Source organism: Sorex araneus, chromosome 7 (assembly GCF_027595985.1).
Source record: "Sorex araneus isolate mSorAra2 chromosome 7, mSorAra2.pri, whole genome shotgun sequence".
Classification (NCBI taxonomy): domain Eukaryota; kingdom Metazoa; phylum Chordata; class Mammalia; order Eulipotyphla; family Soricidae; genus Sorex; species Sorex araneus.
Window position 1 is genome coordinate 33,299,817 of NC_073308.1, and position 7,602 is coordinate 33,307,418.

At 38.9% G+C, this 7,602-nt stretch overlaps 1 pseudogene; it reads right to left on the reverse strand.

Moving 5' to 3' along the window:
* Nucleotides 1-1,370: 1,370 nt before the first annotated feature.
* On the reverse strand, nucleotides 1,371-2,230 carry LOC101541003 (ADP/ATP translocase 2-like; annotated as a pseudogene).
* Between the last annotated feature and the right edge of the window lie 5,372 nt (nucleotides 2,231-7,602).

Consider the following 7,602-nt stretch of genomic DNA (forward strand, 5'->3'; position numbering starts at 1 on the left):
AAAAAAAAAAGATGGGGAGAAACAATGAAATGCAGACAGATGGAAAAAGGAAGAAATGAAGTCATTCAACATGAAACTATAGAATATGAACCAGAAATTGTACTCTTAGGAATTCATCGCAGAGAAAAGAAAATCCACATAAAACACCACTGTTTATGGCAGGTTTATTCACACTGAAAAAGAAGTGGAGTGCTGCATTTTTACCTCAGTCACATTTAACGACTGTGGTATATTCATACTCAGCTGAGGAACACAACTCAGCTGTGAAAGGGAGAGAATTATGACATGGAATGGTCTTGAATTTCCAAAGAATTAGGTTGAGTGAAGAAAGCCAGCCTCAAGAAATTAATCATACTCTATAATTCCATTTTCACTGACACCGTCATCCCATTGCTCATCGATTTGCTCAAATGGGCACCAGTAGCATCTCCATTGTGAGACTTGTTGTTACTGCTTTTGGCATATCGAATATGCCATGGGTAGCATGCCAGGCTCTGCCATGCGGGTGGGATACTCTTGGTAGCTTGCTGGGCTCTCTGAGAGGAATGAAGAAATCGAACCTGGGTTGGCCACATGCAAGGCGAATGCCCTACTCGCTGTGCTATCGCTCCAGTTATTCCATTACATAACTTTTAATACACGACCACAGAAATGAAGAGTATCAGTTTCCATGTGCCACAGGAAAATTAAGTATGGCGGGGCTGGAGGGGATAGCACAGCGGGTAGGGCGTTTGCCTTGCACGCGGCCGACCCGGGTTCGATTCCCAGCATCCCATATGGTCCCCTGAGCACCGCCAGTGGTAATTCCTGAGTGCAGAGCCAGGAGTGACCCCTGTGCATCGCCGGGTGTGACCCAAAGACCAAAAAAAAAAAAAAAAAAAAAAAAAAAAAAAAAAAAGAAAATTAAGTATGGCTATAAAGTCTGATAAGAAAAACCTTGAGCTAATGAAAATGCATAATCCATTTTTTCCTGATTTTGTGTGATATTGCTTGTCCCAGAGTTTTGCAAAATGTAACAATTTGGGGGAAACAGGAAAAGGGCCCATCACTGCTCTCGGTCGTATGCATGTACAATGGCATGTGAATGGATGTTTTTCTCAAAATCCAATGTGTTTTCAACCTTTTTTTTCTATCTCAGATATTTTTTCTTTAAATTTGTCATTTATCAGGAGTGACTGGAATAAAAACTATAATTGACTCCCATCGTCATTATGAAAATGGTTTGAGGGAGACCTGGTCAGATGAACATTATTGCTTCCTGTTTTCAACTAGTCTTAAGCTGTCAATGATAGATAGACGGCAGTTGAGAATGCTCAAGTGATGTTATGTAACATAACATGCCTGTTCTGAGCAGAGATCTAGGAAACAATTTAGGTGTACTTCTTGATTTCATCATACAAGACAAGCACAAAAGCACCCCTCATGCCCCCCATGGACCAGGCACCCTTGTCAAAAGCTGTGTTTCCTTCATCACGAGCAATCTTCCTCCAGCATCAATTGTGTCCGTTGTACATGATGCCAGTTCTTTTGCGCCCTGACTACATCATCATGCGTGACAGCACGGTGTCAAATGGAAAGGAAGTCAATCCAGCCACGCCCATGACTGACTGCTATCATTCAGCTGACAAAGACTTGAGTGTTTGGGATCTGGAAGCACTCCCTTTGCAGTGTCTTAAATATGATAATACCTTGCACAGACACACGGAAGCCTTGATACAGGCCCTTGATCGCGTCTTGGAGATCTTAACCAACCAGCTCTAAGCCCTTCAAATTCTCTCTCAGCTCAGGCTTTGCCCACATCGGCAGCTAAACCGGTAAGGGCAAAATCAAGGGCATAGACAAAGCACAAGGAAGTGGCCCCAGGGGCACTCCCCCATGTCACATTGCCGGCAAGGTAGCACTAAAATCGGGTTCTCTTGTCTACACTGTGCAGGAAAATCAACTTGTGTTTATCTTGGAAGGCAAAGTTGAGAGCCTGGGTGGGGAGCATCTGATGACATTGGCCAGGTTGCCACACCAGAAGGACGGGACTCTCTGCTCCTTCAGGACACAAACCACCCAGGCCATAATGCCCTTGTGGTGCTCATCAGTGGTGATTCGCTTACTGGCATGTTGTACCCGTGGCAACAACTTGACCCGCTCCATGGGCGCTACCGCCGACTTCGAGTTGGGCTGCAGCCACCCCACTGGGCAAAAAGTCCTTGGCGAAGGACAAGGCAGCCTCTGTCATGGTGAATAAAGAAGAGGGGGCAGGCAGCTATGGGCGTGTTTTCAACTTTTACTTTTGTTTTGGGGACACCACCCAGCAGTGCTCAGGGGCTGCTCCTGACTCAGTGCTCAGGGGTTCCTCCCTGGCAGTTCTTAGAGAACCAATCAGTGTCAGGGATCAAATCTGTCTTTTCCACATACAAAGCATGCGCTCCAATCTTTAAACTATCTCCCTGCCCCCTACATTTTTTTTAAATTCATTTTTTAACAATGTAGATACATGTAACAAATCATCACCTGGATCACAAGAATAGCACAGTAGATATTTACATACTACCTAAAAAATTGAATATAAAACAACATTTCATTTCTAGAGTTTTGCCAAATTTCTACATTTACCATATTTCCTAAGCTTATTTTCCAGGAATAGAAAAATACATAAAAGAAAAATGAAATAATAGTATTATTACTGAAGCAAAACTCTCCCCTTCATTCTTCTCTCTACACTTTGCTATAAGTTTTTTATTTCCACATATTATTCAATCAAAAATCATTATTTTCATTATGACAGGATAAAGTCAGTCACAGTTTTAAATTGAGAAGAATAATAACACTAAAGAATAACAGATTCAAGACATGCAACTAGAATGAGTTTTTAAGGAAATAAGGAAAAAAAGCAAATAAAGAAAGAAGAGAGGGGGAAAGGAGGGGAAAAATTACTTTGAGACTGCTCTATTCCAAACACTGTCAGGGAGTTATCTCTTTCTGAGCTCAGAACGTTCCTGTGTGGGAAATAGGATATTTGTCACACAGATTAAAAAGATGATGGCCACCACAAATGAGTCAATTGCCTCTAGAAAGAAATTCAAGGTAGCAGATATCTAGAAATAAAAGCAAAAGATGAGAAATTTTCCTCTTTCCTAGTATTTCAAAATGTTACAAAAAATTTTAATTAAATATGAATAAAAGGCAATTATTTTAACAAGTACACAAAGATGAAAAGCTAAATCAAAATTACAATTTTTCAGGACTTTTTATAAATGTCAACAAGGAATAAACTACTAAACAAGTACACATATCAAATTCAAGCAGCTTTCAATTCTTGGCATTATCAACAAAATTATCAGTAGTCACTTATGAACTTTTGTATCTAAATATTCTTCTTCTCTCAGACATTTTTGACCTTATATTTTTTGAGAACTCCAAATGTTTGGGGCAAAGAGAATGTTCCAGGAATACTCTTCTATTCTCTTCTTCAAAACAACCAAATAAATAGAAGATTTGTGCAGTAAGAATACAGAGAAAATAAACCTAAATTACCTCTGAACCACTGCAGGGTCCCTCTGTGAATGCTACCTCAGCAAACAGATTTTCTGCTCCTTTATTTTATGTAATAGTAAGCACCAGACATGCATGTCAGTCAACAGCTTATTGGAGGTGAGAAGAGAGTGCATATCCGATCCTTTCATCCACATGGAAGCTGTAAAATGATCCACATCATTCATTCGCCATTCTTCCAATGAAATGTGTGTCCAAAGAGACTATTTGAAGCATTTATTGTCATTGAACATATGGCTTGCTTGTTTTCAATATCTCCTTGATTATTTCCAACACAAATGTAAATAGAAAAGGAAGGGGAGTTTATTCTCCCAGATTTTAAAACAGATGTCAATTATATTGAAGAGTCCAGCAAGGGGCACTAACTTTGTTATTGACATTGCAATGGAGGCAGCCACCTACTGTAATTAGCAATTGATCTTTGCGGTTTGTAGATTTGTAGTCAAATGAGAGGACTTACGTTCTGTTCACGAGATACAGAACATCAGTCCTAATCTGTACCTATTCAATGTGCCATGTGCTCTTAAAAAAACTAAACGGAAATATAAGCACGAAGAACAATTATGGCCACAGATTACACAAAGCTATCGTTTAGGAGTAGAGTGATACGTTGAATAATCAAGAAAAGAGAACTTTAAAAATGTTTTGCTTATAAAAATGTTTTTATATATATAATATTCTCAATTCATTTTCTATTCTTTACTATTTATTTCAAAATGTAGCCTAAATTTGAATATGAAATGCTGCAACAGAAGTCTTCTATGACATAACGTTCTGTATGCATTCCTAAAGTGTAACATATCCTCTGAAATATGCACTAAAAAGAACAAGAGGGACTGGAGCAATAGTACAGAGGGTAGAGCATTTGTGTTGCACGCGGCCGACCCCGGTTCTATTCCTAGCATCCCATGTGGTCCCCCAAGCACCGTGCCAGGAGTAATTCCTGAGTGCAGAGCCAGGAGTAACCCCTGTGTATCACAGGTTGTGACCCAAAAAGCAAACAGAGAGAGAGAGAGAGAGAGAGAGAGAGAGAGAGAGAGAGAATAAGAATACATGTAAAACAAGGAAGCTATTCAATTGATAATTTTCAAGAAGATGCTGCTAGAGGCATCATTCTTTTATTTCCAGGAACCGTTTTTTCTAATTAATTTAATTTTTAATTGAATTATAGTGTGATATACAGTTAGTTACAAAGTTGTTTATGATTGGGTTTCAATCCTACAATGTTCCAACAAAGCGTCCCATCACCAGTATACATTTTCCACCACCAAAAGTCCTGAGTTTCCCTCCCGCTGCTCCCCCATCTCTATGCAGGTCTCTCTCTCTTCCTCTCTCACTCTCTCTTGTTTCTCCTCCCTTTCTCTTTCTCTCCCCCCTTTTGCCAATACAGATACTGAAAGGATGTCAAGAACATCCCGTTACCTATTTTCAACACTCAGTTCCTATCCAAAGTGTTCCTTTTCAACTATTATTACCATATTGGTCCCTTTTCTATCCTAACTTCCCTTTGCCCCGCACACATTATGGCAAGCTTCCAACCATTGATGAGTTCTTCTGGCCCCTATTATTTTTGGCCTAGGTATTAGTCTCTGTGGTGTGAGATGATATCTCATTTTTTTGATTTGCATCTCCCTGATGATTAGTGATGTAGAGCATTTGTTTTTGTACCTTTTGACCATTTGAATTTCGTCTTCAATGAAGTTTCTGTTCATTTCTTCTCCCCATTTGGAGATTAAAAATCCCGTGTTTTCACAAGGTACATCATTACATCCGAATGCCAACTCTTTTATTAAGTCAACATAATGTGAAAAAATAACAGAACACATAAATAACTTGACATCATAGCTTAAGGTCTTAGAAAATGACCAACAACAGGAGCCCAAACCAGACAGGAGAAAGGTAATAATAAAACAGAGCAAAAATTAATGGACTGCAATCCAAAAAGATCAATGAAACCAACTGCTGGTTCTTTGAAAAAATAAACAAATTTGATAAACTGCTAGCAAGATTCACAAAGAAAGAGAAAGAGGGAGACAGAGAGAACCCTAATAAACTGAATCAGAAATGAAAAGAGGAACATCACAACAGAAACCACATAAATTCAAAAGATCATCAGAAATTACTTTGAGAGTCTGTATGTCATGAAGCAAGAGAACCTAGAAGAAATGGATAAATTCTTGGAATCCTATAACCTCCCAAGGCTGAACAAAGAAGACTTGGGATACCTACAGACCTATCACCATTGAGAAATTGAAACGGTAATCAAAAGTCTTCCCAAAAGCAAAATCCCAGGTCCAGATGGATTAACTATTGAATTTCTCCAAACCTTTAAAGAGTACCTAGTGTCAATCACTTTCAAGCTTTTTCAGAAGAAACAGAAACACTTCCAAACAGTTTCTAGGAGGCAAATATCACCTTGATATTAGAAGCAGACAGAGATACCACAATAAAAGAGAAAGAAAATAACAGGCTGATATTCCTGATGAACACAAATGCAAAGATCCTCAACAAAATACTAGCAAATAGAATTCAACGACTCATCAAAAAAGTCATAAACCATGATAGGATAGGGTTCATCCCAGGGATGCAAGGATAGTCCAACATTTGTAAGTCTATTAACATAATACATCATATCAATAAAATAAAAAATAAAAACCATATGATCATATCAATATATGCAGAGAAAGCATTTGACAAGATCCAGTACCCTTTCATAATAAAAACTCAATAAAATGGGAGTTGGAGGAGCTTTCCTCAATATAGTCAAAGCCATCTACCACAAGCCCACAAAACCCTCTCAGGCTTTTGTGGGCTTGACAAAACACAGGTTGCCCACTCTCACCATGTCCATTCAATATAGTATGGGAAATACTTACCATAGCAGTTAGGGAAGAGAAATATATTAAAGGCATCCAGATAAGAAAGGAAGAAGTCAAGCTCTCACTATTTACAGACAGCATGATCTATACTTAGAGAACTCTAAAGTCTCTACCAAAAAGCTCCTAGAAACAATAGATTTGCATAGTAGTGGCAGGTTACAGAATCAATACCCGAAAGTCCGAGGCTTGGGGCTGGAGTGATAGCCCAGTGGTTAGATCATTTGCCTTGCATGCAGCCAGCCTGGGTTTGATTCCCCGAATTCCTTATGGTCCCCTGAGCACCGCCAAGAGTTATTCCTGAGTGCAGAGCCAGGAGTAACCCCTATACATCACCGGGGATGACCCAAAAATCTAAAATAATTTTAAAAAGTCCAAGACTTCCCTATATGCAAATAATGAAAGATAATAAAGTGATATTAAAAAATAATCCCAGGGTGGAGCGATAGTACAGCAGGTAGGGTGTTTTGCCTTGCATGCAGCTGACCCAGGTTTGATCTCTGTTATCCCATATGGTCTCCCTGCACTGCCTGGACTAGTTTCTGAGTGCAGAGCCAGGAAAAACCACTGAGAATTTCCAGGTGTAATGCAAAAAATATTTTTTAATTAAAAAAGAAAATCCCATTCACAATTGTACCTCAGAAAATCAAGTACCTCAGAATCAGCTTAACTATGGAGGTAAAAGACCTGTAAAAAGAAAACCATAAAACACCACTTCAATAAATAATAAAAGAGGACATGAGGAAATGGAAACACATCACCTACTCATGGATTGGAGAATTAACATTGCCAAAATGGCAATACTCCCCAAAGACTTATGCAAATTCAATGAGGTCCCTGTGACACCTTTCAAAGAAATAGATCAAACACTCCTGAAATTCATATTTAACAGTAAGCTCCTATGAATAGCTAAAGCTATCCTTGAGAAAAAGAAGATGGGAGACATCACCTTCCCCAACTTCAACTGCACTACAAATGGGGTAGTAATTAAAACAAATATGCTACTGGAATAAAGACGAAACCACAGATCAATGAATAGAATTGAATATCATGACATAGACCCTCAAATATGTGATCATTTAATATTTGATAAGAGATCAAGAAATATGAAGTGGACAAGAAACTCCTCTTTAACAAGTGGTGCTGGGAAAACTGAGCAGCTACATGCAAAAAAACTCAG